General features: G+C 43.5%; 1 protein-coding gene across 4 annotated transcripts in view; it reads left to right on the top strand.

Annotated features, from left to right (window-relative positions):
- Positions 1-25,848, top strand: part of GNG12 (G protein subunit gamma 12) — a 120,173-nt gene that overhangs the window by 23,310 nt on the left and 71,015 nt on the right. The gene's annotated exons all lie outside the window — the stretch shown is intronic.

The raw sequence follows: 25,848 nt of genomic DNA, 5'->3' as shown, positions 1-25,848 counted from the left end.
GTCAGAGTAGAGACAATAATAACACAGTCCGTATGAAACAGGAGCTGGAAGTCATGGTACTGATGACAGATAACTGATTTGATCAGTGGAAGCTAGTTTTTCACAATAATCTTGCTTAACTAGGCATTCTTTACCTATCACTTCACACTCTGCTATTTTCATCTGAGAAGCCAAAGCAGATCTTTCTGCCCCCATGCCTGCCCCTTCTCCCCCCCCCCAGCCTCCCCCCCCCCCCCAAAAGAACTGAGGCTCTCCTTGCTGGCTTGCCTTTCTTTTGCTTATTTTTTTCACATCAGCTTGCGTAAGTCCCGTGTGGGATACACAGTACCGTGTGTTCTTCAGTAAACAAATAAACCCCCTCAGGATGGTTTCCTTGGTTATACCTCTGCCTCCTAAGCTCTCAAACCTTATTCCCAGGTAGTGATTCTCCACTGTGTACCCACAGCTCACTGGCGGGCAGTCTCCTGATCAAAAGACCAAGGCATAGAATGTATTTTTGCTACCACAGATGAAGTGGGTCTTCTGACCTGATGTGGGTGGGGTACAACTTGCTCCGGGCTGCGGGCAGTGTAACATCAAGCTGCGGCCAAAGAAGATAGTTGCTAGGTTGGCACTAGTTAGAAGTTGGCCCCCAAGCGTGTAAGTGGAGTGGGGCCAGCAGCGTGGTGCTGGCTGGTGACCAGTGCAGATCGGCTTAGCTGCAGATGCCCTTTAACACCCAGGGAAGCATTCTTTGACCTCAGCAGCATTTGCCCTGTAATTATGGTCGCATGGTTTAGTGTTGTGTTGAGGCTTTTAATTCTTTGCACGGTGCCACCCAAAATTGTAGCGTCTGTAACTATGCCGAAGACCACTGTTTCCTGCCCCTGAGGTCCCTGGGGATGGCTGCGGGAATGAGGCTGGACCCGGGGTACATGTGGAGCTCCCTCCCTACCCAGTGCCATCAGAGCTGTTTCAAGTTTACATGCTTCACAAATCAGCCCTCTGGAGAGGATCCCCTTTGAAGAAAGGATTCCTCTGCTTACAAGATAAAAATGTTGAAAGCCACTACTCTAAAGCAGTGCCTCTCAAATTTTAGTGAATCATCCGGAGGGAGGGCTTGTTAAAACAAAGATTGCTAGGCCCACCCCCTGGGGAGTTGGTGTGTCTAAATTGAGGCTTGAAAATTTGTATTTTAACCACTTCCCAGATGCTGCTGCTGCTGTCGGCCCAGGATCGCACTTTGAATACTGAACCCACTGATTTTAGAGAACAGAAATAATATTATGAATGACCTGTTGTGTATTGGGTACTGTGTTATTTGTGATCAATTATGTCTCATCTGAAGCTAAAAACCTTGTATTGCCATTCACATTTCATAAAGGAGAAAACGAAAGCATACTGGGTTTCAGTAACTCACTTGTCTTTAAATTGCTGATCATCAGAGAACTGGAATTTTAGCGGAGGTCTGGGCCAGATCTCTTTAATCTAGGACATCACTTGCCTTTCTTCTGTACATCAGTTGTCCCCAAGTTATGGTCCAAGGTGGGGACGGGGGCAAATTTATTGCAAGGGGATTGCCAATCTGCATGTAAAGCAAGCCTGGACCTCAGACTGAATGCATCATCTGTAGGGTGGCTGCTGTGCAAATGTATTTTTGTGATAAAGACACCATGAAGTCAGATTACGTGTCTCAGCTTAATATAACTTCACGTGCACCGAGCATCTTCTCACACAACGGATACTAAACTGACAGCTACGATTCCTTAGTGTCTGGAAAGTTGTGTTTTTGTTTTTGGTGCTAAGAACTTGTCTTCATACTAAAAAAATGTTAGGAATTTCACTAAGGCACAGTGTCTGGTTGGCTTGTCTAAGTCTGGGCTCAGGGAAGGTGGGAGACATAATAGTCATTAACTGGTTCTCATTCAAGAAGGTTGCTGGAGAAAGTAATGTCGTCCTGTTGATTGATTCCATCAGGAATCCATGCAGGAATCCTGCCTTCAGCGGCTGGACGGCCAGCATCACCTGCCCACAGCTCTGAGCCGCTTTCTCCGTTCCTCCCTGTCTCTCCTGCCCTGCTGCTTTCCAAGGCCAGCCCTTCCTCCTGGAACCTATCATGTCCCCTGCCTGGATTCCTTCCCCATTAATTGTCTTCTCTCCCAGTTGCATTTTTGCTTTCCTACTCTCTCATTCAAATAACTTTTTTTTTTTTTTTTTTTGTATACTCACCACGTACCAGCAACTTCCTCCCCTCCTCCCCTCTCCCACCAGTGTGCTCAGGCCTGCCAGCTCTGCTCCTAGTTGCGACGATTACACTCCTACAAGTGTCCGGCTTGGGCGAAGTACTAAACTTGCCTCAGGTACCGCTGACCACTTGTGGGTTCTTGGATAAGCTACCTCCATTCTCCAAGCATCTGTAAAAAGGGAACAAACTTCCAAAGGTGGTTGTGAGGATAAAAGCAAAATAAAACATGTAAAGCACTGAACGCGGTGAGTGCTCAGTGAACTTATGGCTCAGGGAAGGAAAGGAGGGAAAGTCATTATCACTGCGGTTTCCTCCGCCCACGTCTCCTGCATTCAGTCCTTGTGGGCGCAGAACCACCTTGTAATAAATCAGTGCTTCCCTTCTCACCTTTTTTTTTTCCATTATCACCTCATAAGAAGAAAAGGTAAAATACGTTTAAGTTGATTAATTAGCTTACATTTAAATTAACTTGAATTTCTCCCTAATGAAGAGAAATTAAATAGTAAGGGAAATATTATTAAATATTAAGGCATAAGATTTGTATGGGGTTAGGGTTAAACATTAGAGGGCCATACAGTATTGTAATATCTAAGAATGTTTTTACTCCTCTCACCCCAAAAGCCCTCCCAAAGCGACTGCATACATTAGAGCTGTAACAGTCTTCTGTTTGTGAAATCTTCTAGCTTCTCTACCTGCATCCTTGGCCTCTCCTTATCCTGCCGGCCAGTGGTAGCCCATCCTCTGCCTGCTGCTCCTCTTATGGCTCTTTCTCTGTCTGCTTTCCTGGTCCACTCAGTCACACTGGGGCTGAGATGCCCAGGACAAGGTCACATCTTAGTAGAGAGAGACACACCTCTTTCTTCAACAGCAGGACACAGACCAAAGAGTGGAGGGCAGAAGGAAGCCAGTGGGCGCTTGGGAGTGCAGTCAGGGAGAGGCGAGTGTGGTGGGGCGTGGAGGACACAGCGGGCAGGGCAGGGAGAGGTAGCAGACAAGACAACCCCGGGGCAGTGTGGGAATCAGGGCTTCAGATGTCCCACTTTGAAGACTTGATTGTGGCCCTAATGATGGCTTAGTTTTATTTTGTCCCCATCTTAATATATGGCCTTCAAAATCATAAGAGCCACAAGTGCCACTTTTCAAGACACTGTGCTTCTGGGAAGCAGCGAGTGCCTCTCGGGCGGTGAGAACAGAGACTGTGGAGCCTGGTGCCGGGAGAGCATCAGATGTCGGGTTTGGCAGAGCAGCAGGAGTAGGGCTGGGGACTGGAGACAGAGCCTGAATGTGCCTTGCAGACAAGGGGTTGGAGCCAGCAAATGGCTTTAGACAGGTGCTTCCTTTTTGTGTCCCCGATCCCGTTTTCTTTTTCCCATTTGCCCTCGTTTACATGCCACATGGCCATGAATCGATCCTTTACTTTGTGCCTTTCCCTGACTGTCCGTTCCCTCTCCGCAAAGGACCTCCAGATCCTTGTTGGAAGTCTGATTCTTTGGCATCTGCGGGACCAGCCTTCTGGGCACCTCCATTAGGATGCCCTGTGGGCACCTGGGCTTGAAGCCTTAGAATGATCTGAAGTGCTTGCCTTCTTTTCTCTGTAAGAAACCACAAGAACGGCTTGTAGATTAGCTCTCTGGCACCGCCCAGGTTCACTCAGGCATTCAACAGGTATTTCCCTCCCCTCCCCCTTCGTTTCCGCCCCCTTTCCTTCCTCCCTCTCACCTTTCCTCCTTTTTTCTTTTGTAGTTAATATTTATTGAGCCAAGAGCTGTGCTGCTGCTTTGTGTGCATATTTTCCATTTTGCATTCACAGCAACTTGATGAAATGACATTGTCTGATTCTGCAGACGAGGAAAGTAAGGGTCAAACAGGAAGGATAACTTGTCCCAATTCACAGTTAAATCCCAGAATTGGGGGAAATCTGGGAGGGGTGTCTGACACCCCCACCCCACCCCCCACGGCAAGCCTTTCACCTAGACCAGTGGTCGGCAAACGGCGGCTCGCGAGCCACATGCGGCTCTTTGGTCCCTTGAGTGTGGCTCTTCCACAAAATACCAAGTGCGGGTGCGCATGTACAGTGCGATTGAAACTTCGTGCCCGTGCGCAGAAGTCAGTATTTTGTGGAAGAGCCACACTCAAGGGGCCAAAGAGCCGCATGTGGCTCGCGAGCCGCAGTTTGCCGACCACCGACCTAGACCCCTGAAAGAATCCAGATCAGTCTCTGCTCCTCTTCTCCCCACTTCAAGCCTTCCCAGACCTTCTCGGTTTAATCCCCTACAACACGGATGTGATCATGTAACTCCCTCACTACAAATTCCTTGGGTCATAAACCACTTGTACTGACATCCAGGCCCCTCAGAGCATGGCCCTGGTTTCTGTCACTTTGGACATCAGGGTATGCAGGGTGGGAACAACGTGGGATTTGGTGCCGCAAGACGTGCATTCAGCCCGGGGCTGCCACTTCCCAACTGCGTGATCTTGAGCAGATCATTAATTTGTCAGAACCTTATTTGTTTGCTTATTCAGAGAGTATTGATTGTGTGCCGTATGGGTGCTACTCACTGTGTGAGGGTTTTGAATATTCATTCACGAAGAAAACAGGCAGGGTTTCCTTCTTCACAGAGCCCCAGGCTGACCTCAGTGTCCGTTTCTGTACAAGAGGGGTGCTCATCCTCGCCATTTCACTGGGCAATTGCAGGGACTTGATAGAGATGGCGGGCGTGACCGTCCTCTGCTGTGTGCAAGGTGCTGGTCACCTGAAGTTGTATTTTCTTATTCTTCTGCTCTGGGCAAGCTCCCGGTGCATTTCTAGCCCCTCAGTTTTGCATGTGCACCTCCCAGCCTTCCCTGCCTTAAACATCCTATGTCAGTGGTTCTCAACCTTCCTAATGCCGCGACCCTTTAATACAGTTCCTCATGTTGTGGTGACCCCCAATTTCATTGTTACAAATTGAGCATAATTAAAGCATAGTGATTAATCACAAAAACAATATGTAATTATAGATGTGTTTTCCGATGGTCTTAGGCGACCCCTGTGAAAGAGTCGGTCGTTTGACCCCCAAAGGGGTCGCGACCCACAGGTTGAGAAGCACTGTCCTATGTGGTCTTGGCGGCCCAACTGAAGACATATCTTATCCAGAACCTCCCTGCTTACATGAAGTTTTATTCATTCGTTAAGGGATCCAAGAACACTTATTAAACACTTTTTAGAACAGTGTTTTTCATGGTGTGGTTCATAGACTGAGGGTCTCAAGATCCTTTCAGGGAGTCCACAAGGTCAAATTTATTTTTATAATACGATATTATTATAGTATTCGACTGCTGCATATTGACAATTGGAAAGATGCTGCAAAAAGCAGTGGTAGCTAAAACTCCTGGTGCCTGCTCATTCGTAGGGCCGTGCTGCACCAGTGCCCACGTTCCTCACCAACACACTCACAGGAGGAAAACAATATGAAGTGCCATTTTCACTTAAGAATGTCCTTGAAGCAGTACAGATTATTAACTTTATTAAGTCTCAACCCTTGACCACACATCTGTTTAATATTCTGGATGACTGAATGGGGAGAATGAAGCTCTACTGCTAATAATTTAGTGTGATGATTGTCTCGAGGAGAAACACTTGTGCGATGGAGTTGCAAGCTGAACTAGCCACTTTTCCACCTAACACCATTTTTACTTGCAAGCATGTCTCACAGACAAACTATGATTAGTCAGACTTGTCCATTTGGTTAAAAAAAAAAAAGAACAAAGCCAACCCATCACTTCAAGGAAAACACCTGTCAGTATTTGTTGCCAATGGTAAAAGCCTAGCTTTGAAGCAAAAATTAGAATTTTGAAAAACTTGTGTCTGCCGCTGTAAGCTTGACAGCTTTCTAATACGTAGAGACTTTCCTGATGAGATTACGCTGACGTTGACGAGTGTGCTTTTTTGATATTGTGTGATGAACTGTGTCAACGTTTGTAAAAACCTGCATAACTCAGTGAACCGGCATTTCTCAATGACCAGTGTGTGATGTTACAAGCCCTGCATGGGTAAAAGGTATATGCAAATGAAGATAGACTAATCCATTTTAATATTGTAGCAGAGTATGAAAAGTTCATTGAAAGGTTTTCAGCTATCCTTTTAAAAAACTGTCCCTTACTTAAGGTGTTGTATCAGAAGAATATACATAGTTACCTGAAAAGGCTTTTCATCTATATCTGTGTGAGGCCAGCCTTTTTTTTTTTAAAAAAAAAATAATAATCCTGCCTCCCTAATGCTCAACTTTCCAGAAATGACTCATTTTTAAAAATATATATATATTTTTATTGATTTCAGAGAGGAAGGAAGAGGGAGAGAGAGCTAAAAACATCAATGATGAGAGAGAATCATTGATCGGCTGCCTACTGCATGCACAGCACAGAGAATCAAGCCCGCAACTTGGGCATGTGCCCTTGACCGGAATTGAACCTGGGACCCTTCAGTCCACAGGCCGACGCTCTATCCACTGAGCCAAACCGGCTAGGGCCAGCCTTTCTTTATATACTACTAAAGGCCCGGTGCACAAAATTCATGCACTTGGAGGGTGTCCCCTCCACCCGGCCTGCGCCCTCTTACAGTTTGGGAGCCTTCAGGGGATATTTGACTGGCGGCTTAGGCCCGTTCCCTGTGGGAAGCGGGCCTAAGCTGTCAGTCAGACATCCTAGTGCTGCCGTGGAGGCGGGAGAGGCTCCTGCCACCACCGCTGTTCTCGCCAGCCGTGAGCCCCGCTAATGTCTGAGCGGTGCTCCCTCTGTGGGAGTGCACTGACCACCAGGGGGCAGCTCCTGCATTGAGCATCTGCCCCCTGGTGGTCAGTGCGGGTCATAGTGATCAGTTGTTCCACCATTGGGTCAATTTGCATATTAGCCTTTTATTTTATAGGATAACCAAAACAACATATCCCAACAGATAAAACTTAGAAACAGAAATGAGAATCCAGCTATCTTCTGTTAAAGAGAATTGCAGCCCCAGCTGGCATGGCTCAGTGGTTGAGCATCAACCTATGAACCAGGTGGTCATGGTTCAATTTCCGGTCAGGGCACATGCCCAGGTTGTGGGCTTGGTCCCCGTCCCAGGGGAGGGGGTGTGTGCAGGAGGCAGGTGATCAATGATTCTCTCATCATTGATGTTTCTATCTCTTTCTCCCTCTCCCTTCCTCTCTGAAATCAATCTATATATATAAAAACCTAAGCGACTGTTTGACCGTTCAACCGGCAGCTATGACATGCACACTGACCATCAGGGGGCAGACGCTCAATGCACAGGCATGGAAACATGGAACAGACTGATGAATCTCAGAGGGAAGGGTGGAGGGCGGGAAGAGATTAACCAAAGATCTTATATGCATACTAGAGGCCTGGTGCATGGATTAATGCACTAGTGGGGTCCCTCGGCCTGGCCTGTGGGGATTGGCTCTCTGACATCTCCCGAGAGTGCAGGCCAGACCGAGGGACCCCACTGGTGCATGAATCTGTGCACCAGGCCTATAGTGAAAATATATTTTAAAAAAGAGAGATTTGCAGAGACTTGACATTAAAGAGACTTAAAAAAATGTAAACACAGTTCTTTTCTCAGTAAGTTTTCTTCTGTTTTGGAAAACATTGTTTTTCATAAAATGTTGTTTTTGTTAAGATCTAACAGATTTATCATTGTTATAATTTTTAATGCATTGGTAAGTATTTTTTAAATTTCTGTTTTAGTTCCTAACTATGAATAACTATATATTAAATCAATAGATTAAGCCTAATAAACAAAAACCCTTTGTGGTCCTCAATTTCAAAGACTGTAAAGGGGCCCGAAACCAAAAAGTTAGAGAGCTGCTGTATTAGAACTGTGTGTAAACAGTTCTAGTCGCTGGTCTACATCAGTGAAACTTTAAATCCCTCCTCAAATGAAGTTTATCCATGAATAGCACTGTGGTTCTGGGTTCTCTGACATGACCTAGTTAGATACAAAGTTAGGACAAAGAGGCATGAACTGATTAGAGAATAGTATACAGTACTCTGTCATCCATGGCCACGCCTAGGGATGCATTGTATTATAAGTCCATTAAAGATGGGAAGAAGAACAGTGAACAGTTCACTGGAAAGACTAAGGAACCTGTCTGCCATGCCTAAAGCCCCTTCTAAAAAGGTCCAGTTTCTGCTGAGGGAAGCAGCCTGAACTATTTCTTAAAAATGAGTGGCCACGTTCCTAAGTGTGGCTTCTTCTCCCCCTTCCCTTCCCCTATATCCTGTGCCGGAGTCCAACCCCAGCGGGTCCAGGGGTCCCCAAAGGTGTGGATGCAGTCGGCGAAGAAGGAATGACACAGAGACAGCGTTCAGTTGATCAGCAGCCTAGCCAGGATCTCTAGCCAGGATCTCCAGCCAAGTTCTGGTCTGGATCTCCAGCGAAGTTCTGCCTAGGATCTCCAGCCAGGTTCTGTGTCCATGTTCTCTTGCTAGGTTCTCCAGGTTCTCCAGCCAGGTTCTGTAGCCATGTTCCCTCGCTAGGTTCTCCAGCCAGGCTCAGTCACCAGGTTCTAGTCAGGTTCTCTTGCCAATTTCTGTAGTCAGGTTCAGTCCAGGATCTTTTGCCATGTTCTCTCGCTAGGTTCTGTCTCTAGGTTCTGAGGCCAGTTTCTGTCCAGGATCTTTTGCCATGTTCTCTCCAGCGAAGTTCTTCTGTCTCTAGAGAACGTTCTGTGTAGGTTCTGTGCCTAGGTTCTGTCTCTCTTGGTTCTGTCTTCTAAGTTCTGTCTTCAAAGTTCTGGGTTTTGCTGTCTTGTTGCATCTGTATTTATACCAGTTGATTCAATCCTATCAATCTCTATTACAAAGGTTAGGGCGTTTCTTATCTTCATTCCAGGGAGTAAAGATTATGTAGCTTAAGCATGATTGTTCATAGTTAAAGTGATTAATTACCCGCCTGGCACTTAGTTAAGAGGTTTTATTCCCTCCCTAACTTCAGGGGAAAATCTCTACCTGGGGAAACAACCTTTCTCAGAGAGGAGACCTTGGTTAAAACACATAGTGCCAAGAAGGTGAGCAAACATATTAAGAACAATATGCCATATATGCCAGGTCCCTTGAAACAGCAAGGATGGACCGGCTCCCGGCAATCCTGTATGAGGGTTCAGAGCTGAGGAGCTAGAAATGCCCTTGACTCATAGTTGATTGGGTCAAGAAGAGCCCCTGACCCTAATACAGCCAGAGTCTGACAAGCAACCTCGTCTGCTGTGAGAACCTCAGCCCAGTTTAGAGACTTCATGTGCCCAGATCGTATTCTTTATAAGAATTTGTGAATGAAAGATACCTGGGACTGGGAAAGCTGGCAAGTGACATTCTAGTCTGTGGCTGGGAAGACGATTACAGAGAGCCCATGAGGCAAACTGAGTCAGCAGAACTGTGAGGAAGCAGAAGCAGAGGGGAGGACCCAGGATGTATGGCAGGAGGAATAGAAGCAGAGAAAAAAAGGAATCATCATTGGTGTGGAGGATCCCACACTCGGGCTCTGATGGGAGACCAGAGAATCCAATCCCTAAAGCTTCCTTGCTCCCCTCAGTTCTTGAACTACTTTTTATGATCTTAGGAAGGCCTGTCCCTATGGCCCTTATTGTCTTTTGTGTCCTTACAATAAGCTCGTAACATTTGAGGTCACCTGAGAGAGTCTGTTTCTTAAAAAAAAAAAAAGAAAAAAAAGGAGCTTAACATACAGGAAGGTGATTGGAAGATTGGAAGTCAGTTGGGGAGGTGGGGTGGGAAGTGGGGGAGTCACCTTGGAGGAGATGCCATTAGCAAGACCTGACAGGACATGAGTAGACAGAGGGCATTCCAGACTGTGACCATAACTTGGCTATGACATGTGTGTGAGAAGAGGATGAGAGGGGACATCACCCAAGTAGAGTAAGGAAGAGATTGCTTAGCTCAAGTGGCCTTATGCTGTGTAGGACATTGAAAGCAATTAGAGTAGGGTGGACTGTAACAGGTAAAAGGGACCTTCTGTAGATTGATGTGTGTGTGTGTGTGTGTGTGTACACTAGAGGCCTGGTGCACAAAATTCTTGCATGGGTAAGGTTCCTAGGCCTGGCCGGTGATCAGGGCTGATCCGTGGGGTGACCTGCAGGGCAATCGGGGGGGCCCCCACTGGCACCCGCCTTGGCTGGCCTGGGGCCTGTGGGCTGGAGGCAGCTCCTGCATTGAGTGTCTGCCCCCTGGTGATCAGTGGGCATCATAGCGACCGGTCGTTCCACTGGTCATTCTGCCGTTCGGTCAATTTGCATATTAGGCCTTTATTATATAGGATACATGTATGTATATATACATACTCTTGAACAGAAGACTGGAAATGGAATTTGGGGAAGAATAGACTGGCTTGGTGGATAGAAAGATCTGAGGAGAGAGCATTTGAGCCAGAGAAGTGGGTTTGAAGCCATTGTGGCGATCCTGTAGAGTCAGTGGGGGCACTGGTTGCCTCAGGCCTGCTTTCTATTGAACTTGAAGAGCCTGAGAGAGGTCTTGGCTCTGAGGAAGTGGTTTTCTTGTTGGGGACATCTCAGAGGCAGCAACCATGTTGACCCGAATTGGACTGGTCTTTCTTTTTTTCTTCTCCAACCCCATTTTCTAGGTCACATCTGAAAAGTGTAATGAGAAGTATTTGAATAAAATCAATTAGAGGTTTTTCCAAAAGTTAGAAATACCACAGTAAGGGCCCTTTTCTTTAAGCCAGATAACCCTGGTTGGTCTTGTTGAGATTTCAGGGGTGGAGTGTTACGTTTTATTTTTGTGTTATCCATACTTGGGTTTTTTTCTTCTTCACAGTTGGTTTAATTTATGGTTTTCAGCTGCCTGACTCAACTGTGCTTTTGGTTCTAAGTGCTCAGCAAGCAGCAGGACTGCCTTTCTCTGCAGGCTCTTGTCTTGCACTTGGTGACATATCCACTGAAGTGGGGGTTTCCTGCCTTTCAAAGGCCTTTATGTTAATGGGAGAACAAGTTAGGTATGAATAGAAAAATAATCTTAAATATTATTTTGGCGAGGATGCCTTTCCCTAACTCCTAAACTCCTAAAAGTATAAAATTCCAAGTTAGAATGAGCCAGGCATTAAAGTGGGGTGAGCTGAGGTAGGAAGCTAACTAATCCATTTCTATTGACCTTAAAATGTTTGCCCTTAAGCAATTGCCTTGATTCTCTATATCCCATCTATAACATGTAAATAATCTTAACAATCTCTTTCTTAGTGTGGACATGAGTTAAATGAACTAAAGTGTAACTTGACTGGTAAACATGTATTATTGAGCATCTGCTGTATGTCATATACTCTGTGTCTGGCATTCTAGGAAACAAGATTGAAATGGGCTCACAGGAAAGTTCTTACAACTGTGTTTAGTATGTAGTAAGATATTCAGTAAAGGGTACCACTTATTGTGTCCTTACAATAAGCTTGTAACAGGACCTGTTACAATAAATGAAAATATTATTTTTATTTGAGGGATTATCAAATTGAGAGATTATTGAGCAAGCCGAATTAGCCATGGGAAGGGTGTGGAAATGCAGGCCTCAAGAAAAAAGCATCCTGAGCGTGCCAGTCTCAGCAAGGAATGACGCCCCTGCAGAGCACAGACTGGCTTATCTGAATTTACAGTTTGGAAAGAGTCACGTATTGTGCTTCTCACACACGCACACACACAGAGCATTCATTACCATGTGGCCTCAGGCACTGAGAACAATGTATATGTTTAGCCTGGCAAATAAATGGGTGTCTTTTTTCAGTAGGGCATTCATTTTCATCATAAGCACCTAGAAGGCATGCTTTTCAAAATTGGTCACGTGTTAAATTATGAACATGCATTTTGTAAGAATTGTGTAATATTGATCATAAGAAGGGCCATGCAGATAAGAGAATAGAAATAAGAGCCGATTGTGAGTGATTTTATTAAATTCTGAATTCTTATTGGAATTTTAAGATAAAAGCTATGCTTTTGAGTCCAGACTCACATTCTGATGCCAGGCAGTGTTCACATGCATATTTTTGTGTAATTGGGGTCAGGGCGTACATCCTTTTTGTTGCTCTACTTTTGCATCTGACCTTGGTTCGTGTTCCCTTATGTATCCTCACACTCCCCGTCTTTCTCCTTGTGATGGCAATGACATGACCCCCTGCACTGATAAGTAGCCATTGGCTTAACTTTTCATTCAATACTGGACATTGAGGTTGTTTCCAGAGTTTCACGGTGAGGAACATATTTGCTGAAAACATTGTGTTCAGATTGCTTAGTTATCGACTTATGCACCTTCTAGAATGGCTCTCTCTGCCAAAGTCTTGGAAGTGATATCAACTCATTATACTAAGAGTCTTAAGAACTGGCCGTCAGAGTTTCCTGAGACAGCATCTGATTCTTTGGCTTATGCTTACTCATTTATTAGCAGATAGGTAGGGAGGACCTATCAGGTGCCAGAGAGTAGCAGGCACTTTGGTGAGCAAAGTAGAAAAGGTCTCTGACTGAAGGTGCATATAGCGGCTCATAGAGGCAAGGTGAGAAGCAGAAGTCACCGTGGCAACATTGCCATCCTTTGAACACAGAGTCAGATTTCCAGTTGAAAGGGGGACATTTGGTCTGACTGCTGCAAATGTCTGGATACAGGACAATGTCACTACTTTAGATTAGCTGTAGATGGTGGGGTGGGGTGGGGTGGTCAACATTGTAGACTATTAAAAGCTTACGGTTTCTGTTATTTCTAAATTCGGCTAACAAAGTAATGGCTAGGTTTAAAACTGCATGGTATAGTGAAAAGATAGTGAATTCAGATAGTCCTAGATTTTTGACTCTAATCTCTGCCACCTGTAGAATAGTGGTTTGGGGATAAACATTTAAAACTAATGAACTTCAGTGTCCTTATCTCTAAAAGGGGCATAGGATCATCTACCCTTGGTTTGTTTATATCCTCAGTGCCCAGTACAGTGCCCAACACTGGGTAGGGGCTCAGCAATTGATAGTTGGCAGAAAAAAAGAAAGGATGGATGCATGGATAGATGGATGAATGAATAGAGGATTGTTTAGATGGATAGATAAATGGATAGAAAGATTACTCTGGATTGAGAAGACCGAGGGCCTCTGTGCTAAATCATATACATTAAAAGTAAGATTTTATATATATAGTATGTATGCATAGATACATAAGATAAATGATTTGTGCAAGTTATATTTGCCCTATTAGCTTGGGATTTGCTAAGCAAATTCTTTCACTGCTAATTTAGTTGAGACCAAATTAAGACTCCATAAAGCTTTTTTTGTCATGTCATGTATATCAGGCTATAAGTAACAGAAATCATGACTAATTGTGGCCCTACCAAGGAGGGGGTTAATTTCCACATTTTTAGAAAGTCAGAAGGAGGCACCTGCTTCTCCCATTTGCCACTGATCTCTGCTCTTTTCATGCCTTTGGTCCACCCTCTTTGCTATGTTGAGTTTTTATTATTTTTTACTACCTATATTTCTTTTGATTAGCATTAGCATGGTACATTGTTTTTCAGTCTTTGACTTTTATTTGCCTTTATATTTAAAGTGATTTTTTTATAGGTGGCATATAGTTGGTTCTTGCTTTTTTTTCTCCATTCTGACCATCTGCTCTTTAGTGATTACTTATATGCTTGGATTTAAATCTACCATCTATGTCGATTTTTACAAATTTAGACTTGCTTTCTCGTGGTCACCAAATGGCTGTCACAGTTCTGTGCTTCCTGACCAGTTTCAAAGTGGAGAACTAGGGAGGTGCCTGTTACACAGCTCCTGGCAAAAGCCTTTCCCAGAATCCTCACAAAATTTCCCCTCAGGTCTCGCTGGATTGGCAGGCCACACACGTGGCCCCCTTAGAGCAGGGTTCCCACCTTTTCTGAGCTCACGGCTTCTCTTCCCAGACAACTGGGATTCTGTTCGGAGGGCACTGTGGAGGGGGAGCCATCATAGTGTCAGTCACATTTTCACCCATGTAAACTAGTTGTTTTTTTTAAAAAAGGCAGAAATTTCAGTTTAGTGAATATGGTTTACTTGTAAGACTGACATGTTAGCAGATTCAGGATTTGCAAGCCTCCCAGTTGGGATGTTAACATATTGCGGATGGATCACGAGAATTCTCATGTTTTCTGTTCTAAGGCTTGTGGCCAATCATACTGTAAAAAGATGTTAGCTTGTAAGAACATATAAGTAACTTCAAAATGCAACGGGTATTTAATTTAAAGTGTGCCTTTAATATTTATGTAAAACGTTTTCTGTACTCGTTCAACAGAAACTTATGTGGCCACTGGGTAAAGCTAGCAAAGAACTACTGGTCCGCAGTGTGTTAAGATCGTGTTGGTTTTAAGCTGAGCAGAAATGTTTTTGTGACTATATGTCTCTTTGTTGTGTGTGTGAGGGTTTTGTTTTTTTTCTTCTTCCTTTTTGAGTAACAGAAGAAAAATAGGAGTAAAGAGTTAAAATAGTCAAATATTTCCTGGAGTTAGTGGTAGGCCTCTGAAATTCTGCAGCCCTGACAGCCCTATGCGGAAACTGGCCAAAGGACTGCTGACAAAATACTTCCCCCACCAGGCCAAGTGAAGAGAAGAAAATGTAAAACAGCCTTTGAGGGAGGCTGGGGTGGGGTGGGGAGAGGGGCTGAAAGGAGGGTTGGCAGTGAAGCTTTGCAGAGGAGTGTAGGAATTTGAGGGTCGGTCATGGTATCACCAGGGTGGTTTATGTTGGCTCTGCCCCTGCTTGCTGTTCAGAGGACAGAGGAAGAGAGGAAGCCCCTTGCACAGCCTAAGCAGGATGCAAAGGCAACAGTGGAATCAAGCCCAGAGTTAAATTGCGTGCATGCACATTCTAGGAATCCAGATTTGTGGTTAAAAAAAAAAAAATCAAAGTGTTTTGTGGAAGCTTTGGACTTGGATGGCAAAATGCTTTATAATCAGAATCCATCATTTTCCTTTTCTGGACAAGCCACCTAACAACTTCCTTTCCTAAACGATTAAATAAATAGGATTCTGTGTAATAAACATCAAAATTTTAAGCTTGAAAGAAAGACAACATGTAAGTAAAAGTTCACTAAGATTTGTCTATGATTCATTGCATTTTATTTATTGAGGATGTACAAGGGCAGAGCTGATATTGATCAAAGTTTTCTAGTTATGTTATTTCTTTTCATATATATATATTTATATATTTATTTATATATTTCAGAGAGGGAGGGAAGAGAGAGAGATAGAAACATCAATGATGAGAGAGAATCCTGCTCGCCCCCTCCTGGGGATGGTGCCGGCAACCCAGGCCTGACGCGGAATCGAACCATGATCTCCCGGTTCACAGGTCGACACTCAGCCACTGAGCCACACGAGCTGGGCTTAGTTCTGTGGTTTCTGATGTTAGCATTTGATCATATCCTCAAGTGACTGGAGGTTAATATTATGTTGTTTTTATATAAGAATTTCAAAATCTCCCGTATAAAAGCTCCAGAAATGCGATGTTTTAAGGAACAGAGAAAAGACACAGTAGACAAAAATGCCAGTGGACTGAACTCTTTGAAGCTGAGGTTTGCTAAGAGGCCAAGAAAAGGAGAGAAAGGTGGAATTCACAGAAGGAGATACCAGTCCCTGCGGGGCAGCATTCACTGCCACGCTGGGAACATGCCAGAGGACTGGGAGAATGGAGGGAACACTGACCACTTGGTGCATCGTGATAAATGAGGCTCATTCATGGAGGAAAACACTGCGCTTCTGAAAAGCATCCATATTGGAGAAGCAACCAGAAAACCCAAATGTATTGGAGATGGCTGGCAGGAGGCATCTCTACTTCCTTCTTCCTTCTGTCTCTTCCCAAGGGTTTTCTTAATATTACACAACATTTTCTGTGGCCACCGGGCCCAAGCTGCCTGGAAGGATACAACAAAAGTAGTGCGGCAAACCACTTGGCATCGACAAGGGAGCCAGCCGTATTCAGAATTAACTGAAAGAAACCCTGATTCTGCCATAAATAAGGCAGACAGTCTCTTTATTGAATTCTCTGAGGGTTGTTTTTTGTTTTTTTAAGGCAGTAAAGCTTTAAGGCTTTAGCATGAGGCAAAAGATTGTAAAACATGTCAGATGCTTAGTAAAAACCCAGGGTAAAGCCATGAGTTTGTTTACATTGATCTTAGCTACCACAGCATTGATCCCCAATGGAATAGCACCCTAGCACTCCCCAGTGGGGTGTCTCAGGACAGACATCAGAATTCGAGGGGGGGGGGGGGGAGACATGTGTCACCTAAAAATCATCTGTTATCTTATGACTCACTTGGGAAGAGGGGAAGTACTTATTTCATAATACAAACATCCGAAAATGAAGTTCACCAAAACATTTCTGGCTGGGTGAGACCATGCATTCATTCAGTAACATGAAAAATTTTTTATTGAATGCCTAGTCTGTGTCAGGCGGCGCCTCGGGCCCTGGGGGTACAGCAGGGAACACACAGCATCCTTTTTTTGGTGGAGTTTACATTCCAGTGAAGGAGAGGGCTCATAAGTCATGGCATAGAAAATAGAACGTTAAGTGCTGTGAAGAAAACAGCAGGGTAAGGGCGGAGGGAGTGGGCCTTTCCGAGGAGGTGACTCTTGTCCTCGAGACCTGAAGGATGTGCGATTGTGAAGGGTGCAGGCTAGGGTATCTGTGAGAAGCTCGGGTGGGAGGAAGAATCTGTGCTATGACCTGAGGCAGGAGACTGCTTGGAATACTTGAGGATTAGGATGGTCAGTTGGCTGGATAGAAAGAGCCAGGGCCGGTTCATGTTTAGCCCGGTAGGCCAAAGGATGGGCTTTAGTGCGTGTGCTCAGCATGCTAGGAGGCCCCCAGAGAGTTGAACAGGGGAATAAAGTGATCTGATGACACTCCTCCTGCTGCCGGGAGACTGGACTTGGAGGGGGGGTGGGGGGCAGGCCAGAGTGAAGTCAAGCTCAGTATGGAGGCTACTGAAGTCATCTGGGTGAGACAAGCTGTCATTTTGGATCATCACGGTGGGGGTGGGGGGAGCAGGTGGAGGAGATGCTGAGGTGTGATTGGATTCAGGAGATGCATTGTGAAGGTGGGGCTTGCAGGATTTTCTGATGGACCGAGTGGATGTGGAGTAGGTGAGAATGGAGACAAAGATGGATGAGGATTTGGGCTTGAACAAGGGCAGGAATGATGGTTTCCCACTTTCAGCACCTGTAGCCCCAGGGAAGGACTGGTGTGAGGAGATTATTAATTTGGTGGTAGCTGTGGTTACGTTTGAGACGCCTAACAAGGCATCTTGGCGGGGGGAGGGGGGGTGTTATGATAAATAACTCTGGAGTTCAGAGAAAAGGCTGGGATTGGAGGTGTAGATTTGACAGTTGCTAGATTTAGGGAAGAGGAGAGCATCCAGCAAAGGCAGCTAGCAACGTATATTATAGTTTCTGAAAACAGCTAAGAAAGGGCACATCAGAAGCTAGTTGAGGAAGGGAAGGTTTCTGTGGTTATCGAAGATGAGTGTGAGTTTTAAAAGGTTAAGAAAGTCTGTCCTACGTTATCAGTACCCACAACTGTGCATAAAATTTGGACAGACATGTTCACAGGGTCAAAAGCTAGCTTTGCCAATAGAAGATAAATAAGGACTTAATGTATGAATTAGTTTTTCCATTCCTTTTCCACTAGGCCACTGTGAGCATTTCAGGTATAGATAATTAGGCATAAACTTGTACATCAGAGCTTTTTTCCCTCCATTTATTGGAATCCCAGGGTGTGTCAGGCCAAGAGTTCACTTTTGTGGGCAGGAAAGCAAATACATAGAAGTATAAAGTATAGACTATGCAGCCAAAGGACCTCAGAGGCAAGTTGTCCATGCAGATATGTAAACAAAGGAGGAACAAGAGGGCCCAAGAAAAGGGGCTGAGCGTGGGAATGGCTAGTTTCATGGTTAGAACATTGTTGAATGTCCTGAATGCCTCTAACTGCCCTCCCAGTGTCTGATGAACGACAGGCATTTTTTTCTTGGTTATTTTTCTGGCGCAAGTGATTATGTGCTGGTGTACTTCCCCAAAGGGTGAGCAGATTGCCTGTGTGGTTCAGAACACATGTAAATGGGAAGGTCCATCAATGTCTGGAAAACTGTCGAAATTGAGGCAGCGAAGGGGGCTTTGCCCAGGAAGCAAGTGGGAGGTGTAAGAAGAGGTAGGCCCTTCTACTTCCCGTTGAATTGTGTGGATTTAATTTTTGTTGTTGTTAATTGAGAATTAACCAGATTATCTTTTAACATTTAATATGGAAAATCTTCCTTAAAAAATTAGTCTTACTTAGCCACACAGAGGAGTAAACATATTTTCAGTTTAAACTTAAAAAATCGAATCCACACAATTCCACAGGAAGTAGGAAGTGCCTACCTGTTCTTACCCCTCCCATGTGAGTGGATTGTGTTGAGCACAGTTGGCTTTGTTGCTTTCTTGGTGATACAGGGAAAGAGGAACAAGTCCTTAGAATCTCAATATCCTGTCTACTCCTTTGATTGGTTTTCAATGACCAAGATTCTCAATGCCCAGCCATGTTTTAGTTGCTACAATTTAAGACTGAACCATTCAGTGGAGTCAAAACCCCCAAACCAGGAGGATATTTCATGGAATCCACACTCCACCCATCTATGAAGTTGGAGTCTGGGGCGTGGCGGGAGCCACAGCCTCACTGAGGAGCACTCTCATTTCCTTCTTCTGAGTCCAAGGCGCGGAGAAGGAAGAACATCCACCCGAAGGTCTGACCGCCTCAAAACAAAACCGTCCACTCTCAGGCTCAAGGCACTGCCCTTTGCTGTAACCTGCCCTTAATTCGCTGCACAGTCAGTGAACCTGAATATTTCTGCGATGACGCTCTCTCAGTGTCTAACAGAACGTGTGTCATCGAAAGGAATGATACGATTAGAGAGCTATGCCTCGTGGACAAAATGATTATTTTCAACATACAGCAGGCTCTCGATTTACCCACGATGATCCCCTAAAACTAAAAATTTTAGAGGGAAATGTAGGTCTCATATATATTACCAGTAATAAATGCTGCTAAATTTTACTTTTTTTAAAAAGTTTCCTGAGGCTAATAAAAATTTAATTCTATGAATAGTTATTTTTTTCCTTGAATAGCTTTATTCAAGCATGGTCAGATTTTAAACATATTTTTGCATTGAAAACTAACCAGAAATATGTTGGAGGTCATTGTTTGTTGCCAGAGAGGGTCTGAGGCTCATATCCTCACCCAGTTCTGTCAGGAGTTCTCACAAGGAGTACTGAGCCTGGCTGAGGTTAGCTGAGCTTCCTGGGGCTGGGTGTGGGGGAGGGCCAGGAGAGGGTGCCTTTGAAGCGGGATTTAATAGTGGGCCCTTGGCTCTGGCCATGGTGAAGCCCTTCTGCATCTTCCTCAGGGGCTGTTGTACCCACGACCCCCTTGCAAGGAAAGGAGTGCCCTTGAAGGGCTTAGGGTCCCTTTTATCAGACTGACTGTGTGCAGCAGCTGCCTGAGTCAAAGCACTGTAGCCAAAGTGCAAGAGTCGCCGTCATCTCACCCACAATCCCTGGCACTTGTCTGTAGCTCTGCATGGCTCAGTTTTTCACTTGCATCCTGTAAAGATTTATCAGCCACTGTCTGCCTGTCAAATACAGCCATAAAGCATTATCCCAGGTGGCTATGTTTATGGAAACTGTGTTGTGCTGTTTTTCTTTGTCTTCTAAACATCCTTAACTGTGTCAACAGTAAGAATGTAAGCCATCGCAATGGGGAAGGCACTGGAAGAGCCCCCGTTAACAAAGATATACGAAAGTATGTGCACTACTCTGTGTGGCTAAGTAGACTAATTTTTAAGGATGATTTTCCATATTAAAAGTTAAAAGATATCTGGTTGATTCTCAATTAACAACAACAATTAAATTCAGTCTTTTGGGCTAATTATTGTTTTCCGTAAGCATCAAGTAAGCGATTCCCTTGAGCTAGTGACCACTAGTGAGCCTAGTGCTTTGTGCTTTGCAAATATTATTCCATATGAGTTATTGCAAGTGGTCTAGGATCCCCAGACACCCCCCCAAGATATCCCAGCGGCTCCCATTGCTCAAAGGGTCCAGGTTAGCTTCCAGGGGTTAGATCACATTTAACTTTGCACCAGTTCCAATATAAAAACCTGGGGCGTAAACCCTATCGTCTGCTTCATGCAAACCCTATCGTTTGCTTCACAAACTCTGAGTGGGTGACCAGCCATCTTGCTTTGTGTAGCACTGAGGGGATTCCTGAGACCTGGCACTTTCAGTGCTAAACCTGTGCAGTCCCACTCACGCCAACATGAGTTAGTTTCCCTAGACCAGGGGTGGGCAAACTTTTTGACTCGAGGGCCACAATGGGTTCTTAAACTGGACCGGAGGGCCGGAACAAAAGCATGGATGGAGTGTTTGTGTGAACTAATATAAATTCAAAGTAAACATCATTACATAAAAGGGTACGATCTTTTTTTTTTTTTTTTTAGTTTTATTCATTTCATAGTTTGCCCACGGCTGTTCTAGATACAAATGTGCAGAATAAAGATAGTTCTACTATGACAGGTTTCAATAAAGTGTGAGATCTCCTCCTCAGTTCTGATGATCGGATGACTCACAGGCTGTTGAGTATCATATTGTGAATGTTGGGCACCTCATTTCATAATCTGACCCAGGTTATTTTCCCTAGTGAACATTAATAGTTTCCTGTGAATTTTCCTGATATTAGGAAACAGATGGTCTGTATTTTTTTAAAACTTTATTTTTGTTGTTGACGCTATAGATGTTTCATATTTTTAACAATTTTTCAACGTGCTGAACCAGGACTTTTGTGCTCAAGTGGTGTGTGTGTGTGTGTGTGTGTGTGTTGAGAAACAAGTTATATTAGAATTTGCAAAGAAAAGCATAACAGACATATATACAGAATGATTTATCCAAGGCTGGATACATTTTTGGACAATCTGTTTAATGTAGTTCAGTATTGTTTAACTAATGGAGACTTTTGACCTAAGAATGTGTTAGACCTGTCTTATGATAGAATGCTTGCCAGAATAAGGCATGGTGCAACAAGAAGCACACAATTAATGCAGCCTATACTTTAATGCTCTAATCTTTAACCAAAGTGTAATTTTTTTATGTTACTGTTGTCTCTTAACTATATAAAATTCTCCCCCCCACCTCTGCATAAATGATTGCCACCTTAGTGCAGAGCAGGGTGCTGGGCTCTTGGGGAGAGACAAACATAAACAAGATATGGACTCTTGATATCTCATCCAGTAGAAGAGATGAAACATATTTTGAAGTACCTGTAATAAAATGTAGAAAGTGGTGTAAAGGTCTAGAAATTCAAGGGAGGAGCAGTTTCTTTGAGTCAAAGTGTGAGGGAACACTGGGGGAGGAAGTAATATTTATACTGGGTTAAAAAGAGTAAAAAGCAACACTTAATTTAGGTCTAAGTTATTTAAATTATTTTAACTGCTTTATGCCCGGTGGCATGGCTCAATGATTGAGCATCGAATGACAAACCAGGAGGTCTCAGTTGGATTCTAGTCAGGGCACATGCCTGGGTTGCAGGCTCGATCCCCAGTATTGGGCATGCAGGAGGCAGCCAGTCAATGATTCTCTGCCATCATTGATGTTTCTATCGCTCCCTCTCCCTATCCCTCTCCCTTCCTCTCTGAAATCAATAAAAATATATATTTTTTAAAACACAAAAAAATCCCTGCTAAAGATGGTTTGTTATGTAAGCCATTGTTTTGGTGGTTTTGCTAAAATGATAGTAACATTTCTTGGGCACCTCCATGTAGCAGGCACAGTTCTCTGATGTTTTGTATGAAAGCTTTTTAACAGAAAATGGTGTAGAAATGGTGCTTTGGATAATAATGCATCTCGCACAAAATACATGTCTTTGTTTTACCTCCCAAGCTTCCTTTCAACAAGGAGTCCTTTGGTTCAGAAAAAGGACGTGGAATCCAGATTTCACCAATTTCAGGATTCAGTGACTGTCAAGTCACCTATCCTGTCTAGGGCTCAGTTTTTGCCACTGTGCAGTGGGAATTGTCAGACTTTCTGACTCACTCACAAGGTTGCTGTGAAAATCAAAGTGGGTGTAAGTGGACATTAAAAAGCAATCAAAAGCCAAAAATTTGCCAAGAGGCAATATCCTAGCTGGTGAGGTTTATATAAAATATGGCTGTTGCTTATTGTTTATTAAAGCTTATTGTGTAAAGGAAAAGATTATCTCAAAATTATAAACTATATCTGAAGTATTTTCATAGCAAATGCATATGTAAACTCGATTATCATCACTATAAAGAACTCATTCAGCCCAGCCCAGTGTGGCTCAGTGATTGAGCATCAACCCATGAACCAAGAGATCATCAGTTCGATTCCTGGTCAGGGCACGTACCTGGGTGCAGGCTCTATCCCCAGTAGGGGGCGTGCAAGAGGCAGCCAGTTGATGTTTCTCTCTCATCAATGTTTCTATCTCTCTATCCCTCTCCCTTCCTCTCTCTAAAAACCAGTAATAAACATATTTAAAAAATAACTCATTCAAATTCAAAAGAAAATTATCAAGATCCTACTACATAAATAAGCAAAGAATATAAACTTACTATTTTTCAAGGTGACAAATCATTAATGAACAAACAGGAAAACCTGCCTCTCCTCCCTAATTATCTTAGAAGCACAAATTAAAACAGCATCTCACCAACTTTAGGAATAGCATTTTGTGGACAAAATGTCAGGGTTTCAGAAATTCTCTATTATTATTGTTGTTTGTTAATAAAAGATCCTTTAAAAGCAAAAAAACTGCTAATTCTAGCGTAGGAATTTAGAGTAGGGAAGTAAGTTAAAGGAATGAAAAGAGCTAAAAGCATGAAGACATCTGATGTAATCTTATAATTGACTGTAACATAAATACTTAGTATTAGGGGAGTGATTTAGTAAATTAAAATTTTTCAACATGAAGGACTATTATTAGGCCCTTTAGTAAAAGTAAGACAATCATTATGAAGATGCATAGAAACACACAACAAATATTTAAAATTTAAAGTAAAATGGAAGAAGAAAATAATAGCCATCCTTTGTGGAGTTTTCTCCTGGTGGCACTACACTGATGTGCTCCCTTGTGCAAAAGGTATTTTACACTTTAGAGGTCTGTTGTCCAAAACCTTGTAGCTCATTCATTGAGGAGCCAACATTCAAACCCAGATCTGCCCAGCTCCAGTGCCTTCACTAGGTTTACTACCAATAGCACATAACTATGGCCATAGTCATGTAAAAGCATATGGCTATGGAGGGCTAGCAGGCACAAATAGATAGTAGCACTAGTGTGGTGGGAATATGGGTCAGTTCCAGGGAAGCTTGCTATCCATTTAAAACTTTCGTTGACAACAACAACAAAACCCAACTGTTGTTGTCCTTTCAAGAGAGAAATAGAAAAATACGCTGTGTGTAATATTTCAATTTATTGTGTACTCTTTTTATGTATTCTCTTAAATATTGGCAAAATAGAAATACATGTGTGTGTTTTTAGATTTCTCACCAACTTTCGCATAATCAGGATTACCCACACACAAACCCCCAACCTATCTATAGATTGCTTGAGGACATATGCCACTAGCTCCTCAATTAAAAAACAAAACTTGAGGTCTCTGGAGCTCTCTGTGGATTGAGGACAGTGACAGATGGAAGAGTTTCTCCAGGTGAACAGCCCAGACCAGCTCTTCCTGACAGAGTCAATGTCAAGGCAGAGATAATGGGGTGGCACCGTTTGGGTAAAGTAGGCCAGTTCACCCACTCAGGGTGTGTCCCTCCCTGGGACAGAAACCCTTGCACAATGGGGGCAAATGTCCTACTGTCTCTTAGCTTTTGGGGCTCAAGACTTCTGATTCTTGAGCACATACATATATCATTACTTTATAAAGTCATTATCCCTGCCAGCATCTAATACCAGGCAAATTTCTCTGTTGGACTCAACACACAGGGTATATTTCTTTCAATTTAACATCACCTTTGCAGAACATGTACCCTTTATGCCTACAATAGGGTCTTTTATATGTTTCAAAGGCCCTTTTATATCTCTTTTGCCCTTTGAGATAACATCATGTCAGAATTTGCAAGTGGAAGCATAATAGACCTGACTAGAGCACAGCGGAGATGGCTCCAGAGCTGGAAACATTCTGCCTCATACTTCTCAGTGCAGCCCATTCGGGGTCACGCCCTGTTTTGTAGGTGGGGAAATTGAGGCACAGCTTAGTTAAGTGATGTACTGGAAGTCACTGGTAGTGAAGACCCTGGAAGCTAAGCCTATGCGTCTAGTCCTCGGTCTGCTCTCCTACAGTATCTATGTTATTTTCTAGAGCAGCGGTTCTCAACCTGTGGGTCGCGACCCCTTTGGCGGTCAAACCACCCTTTCACAGGGTTTGCCTAAGACCATCCTGCATATCAGATATTTACATTACGATTCATAACAGTAGCAACATTACAGTTATGAAGTAGCAACGAAAATAATTGTATGGTTGGGTCACAACATGAGGAACTGTATTTAAAGGGCCAGAAGGTTGAGAACCACTGTTCTAGAGGATTAAAATGAGACTGGAAACCAATACGTTCACACAGATCATAATCCAATCACCATTCAAAGCTAAAGACCTCCCAGGGCTATACAGTAGTCCCCTTACCCACGTTTCACTTTCTGCAGTTTGTCACCTGTGGTCAAGTTAAGTCTGAAAATATTAAATGGAGAATTCCAGAAATAAGCAATTCCTAAATTTTAAATTGACCTTCGTTCTGAGTAGTGTGGTGAAATCTTGCACCGCCCAGGCCTGTCCCACTTGGGATGTGAATTGTCCCTTTGTCCAGCATATCCATGTTGCACACGCCCCATCTGTTAGTCACTTAGGAGCCATCTTAGTTATCAGATCAACTGTCTCAGTATTGCAGTGCGTCAAGTAACTTATTTTACTTAATAATGTCTCTCACTTACCTCACTTCATCTCAGCACGTCAATATTTTATCATCTCACCTCACAAGAGGAAGGCTGAGTATAGTTCAATAAGCTATGAGAGAGAGAGGCGCGGGGGGGGGGGGGGGGAGGATGGAAGAGAGAAGCCACATTCACATCATTTTTATTATAATATATTATAATTCTATTTTATTAGTTATTGTTGTCAATCTTTTACTGTGCCAAATTTATAAATTTAACTTTGTCATTTGTATGTGTATGTATAGGAAAAAAGCATAGTATGTATAGGGTTCAGTTCTATACCCAATTTCAGGTGTCCACTGGAAGTCTTGGAATATATCTCCTGCAGATGAGGGGGAACTACTGTAATTTTATATTCTATAATTGCAATAACGTTTACAATAATGAAAGGAGTCTAGCAAGTTCTTATGTATGTTCTAGACAAGTCCTGCCCAATAGACTTTATGGTGATGGAAATATTCTATATTCATGCTGTTCAAAAAATTAGTGGCTTTTGTTCACTTGAAATGTGGCTCATGCAACTGGGGGGAATGAGTTTTTAATTGTATTTAATTTAAATTCTCATATGTGCTGGTGGCTACTGTATTGGACAGCACAGTTCAACACTTCAAT

The sequence above is a fragment of the Myotis myotis genome, unplaced genomic scaffold (genome assembly GCF_014108235.1).
Source record: "Myotis myotis isolate mMyoMyo1 unplaced genomic scaffold, mMyoMyo1.p scaffold_m19_p_2, whole genome shotgun sequence".
In the NCBI taxonomy this organism is placed as follows: Eukaryota; Metazoa; Chordata; class Mammalia; order Chiroptera; family Vespertilionidae; genus Myotis; species Myotis myotis.
The sequence above is the reverse complement of the archived record's forward strand: the minus strand, read 5'-3'. Positions and strand labels throughout refer to the sequence as shown.